Below are 1,947 nucleotides of genomic sequence, written 5' to 3' on the forward strand. Positions count from 1 at the left end.
TGAGTTTATTCAAGAGTAGCAGAGGAATTACACTGCATGACAAGGAAGCTATAGCAAACCATAGCAAAGTCCAAAGAGACAAAGGGAAGGTCAGCTTTTACTAGGTTTTGGTAGGAAATTGGGGAGAGTTCTTCTGAACAGAAGTTGCAGGGGAAGGAGGGATTGAGGACATGGTGGTTTCCCACCGGCTGAAGACTGGGGTCAGTGCATTGATGCTGGAGCCTGAAGACACCTTCCTGCTTTTCTTAAAGGCTATAGAAAAATTCCTGCCCGAGTTTGGTGGAAAGAATGATCTTCCTCTCTCCTGCTAGTTGTACAGGGTGCACCCAGGGCTATGTGAGGCTGCTCTGCCTTCAGGTCTTCCCGGTTCATGTAAAATGAAATCTCATTTTGTTTTCACATTAACATTTTGCACCCTTGGCCTCAGGGTGATATTCAAGGGCTTCACTCTGGAGAGTAGCCTTTCTCTTCTCTCGTCATTTTAGGGCTTTTTTTTGTTTGTGTGAATTTATTGTTGGGAGAGAGAGAAAGACAGAGACAGACAGACAGACAGAGCAAGCAGGGGAGGAACTGAGAGAGAGAAAGACGCAGAGTCCTAAGCAGACTCCCGGGCTCCTGCAGAGGAAAGGAAAGCTGCCATGAGCACCAGAGGGCGGGGGAGCTGAGGGCCCACCCAGCCTTTGACCTCTGGTGTGCAGAACCAGCCCTCTGCAAGGAAGCCCAAGGACAGCCTGCTGGTCACCTGGCTCACTGGCCGTTGTCACCGTCCCCGGCAATATTTCATGGCTGTGCTGGGTCCTCCAGGAGATGTCTGGCGAGAAAAGATTCCTGCCGCTCCTGGGTAGCAGGTACCCAAACCTGACAGTCCTTGGAGATGACTGTACAACCCTACTGTCCACGGAGGGCTTCTGGATGGGCCATGAGGCCTGAGTAGGCTCCATGGCTCCTGCAGAGGAAAGGAAAGCTGTCATGATCACCCGAGGGAGGGTGAGCTTCGGGCCTGCCCAGCCCTAGACCCCGGTGTGCAGAACCGGCCCTCTGCAAGGAAGGACAGGGAAGGGTTTCTGGTGCCATCCATTCTGACCTCTTGCCAGGAGGGCGGCCGTTTCTGCACAGAACACCTGTGTCTGCACACAAAGCCCCCCACAGTAGGTCGGCGAGAACCTTCCCTGCACCCCTGCCTCCCCCGCCCCCAGGCTGGGCATCTCCTCAGACCAGGAGCAACGCTCAGGACTCCTGGTGCAGCGGGCAAGCGTTTGCAGGGCCCACAGCTGGGATGGGCTGGCGGTGCCCACAGCCTCGTCCACCAGCTGTGGAGGCAGCCCTAGCCCAGACCACCGGCCACGTGCATGTCCCCACGCCCACCTTTGCCGGTCCTTGGTGATGTAAGACTGAACACCTGCAAATGTGCTGGGGACCTCACTCCACCGTGTGTGGGGTTCAGTCACCTTTCCCTGAGGATGGCGGCAGGTACACACTTGTTTGTTGGTCTTCTGGGTTCCCTGTTCCCTCAAGTGCCCCATCACCATTTGTCTTTTTCCTTCTGGCGTCTAGTTCTTGACGTGTCCTGGACATCAGTCCTTCGTCAGCTGTGGGTTACAAGTATTCTTCCAATATTGGATGGCCTCCCTTGGTGTCTGGAAACTCTTCCTTTCAGCTTGATCTAATGTATGTGTATCTTCCTTTACAGACAGTGCCTTTAAGAAAAGCTTCCTTAGGGACCCTCCATCATCATGAGGACATGAGAACAGGGGCACCCCAGGAGCTCAATCAATTAAGTGTCTGACTCTTGATCTTGGCTCAGGTCATGATCTCACAGTTCATGAGGTTGAACACTGCATCAGGCTCTGTGCTGACAGTGCAGACCCTGCTTGAGACCCCTCTCTCCCTCCCTCTCTGCCTTTCCCCGACTCTTTGTCTCTCCCAAATTAAATTAAGAACCTAAAC

General features: G+C 53.7%; 1 long non-coding RNA gene across 1 annotated transcript; it reads right to left on the reverse strand.

The window, feature by feature from the left end:
• Window positions 1–466: 466 nt before the first annotated feature.
• Window positions 467–1,238, reverse strand: LOC115284650. Its single transcript, XR_003905297.1, has 2 exons — window positions 743–1,238; window positions 467–615 (listed from the first exon to the last, which is right to left on the reverse strand). It is a non-coding gene; the product is annotated as an uncharacterized LOC115284650 (long non-coding RNA).
• Window positions 1,239–1,947: the final 709 nt, after the last annotated feature.

This window comes from Suricata suricatta, unplaced genomic scaffold (assembly GCF_006229205.1).
Source record: "Suricata suricatta isolate VVHF042 unplaced genomic scaffold, meerkat_22Aug2017_6uvM2_HiC HiC_scaffold_1396, whole genome shotgun sequence".
Lineage (NCBI taxonomy): Eukaryota > Metazoa > Chordata > Mammalia > Carnivora > Herpestidae > Suricata > Suricata suricatta.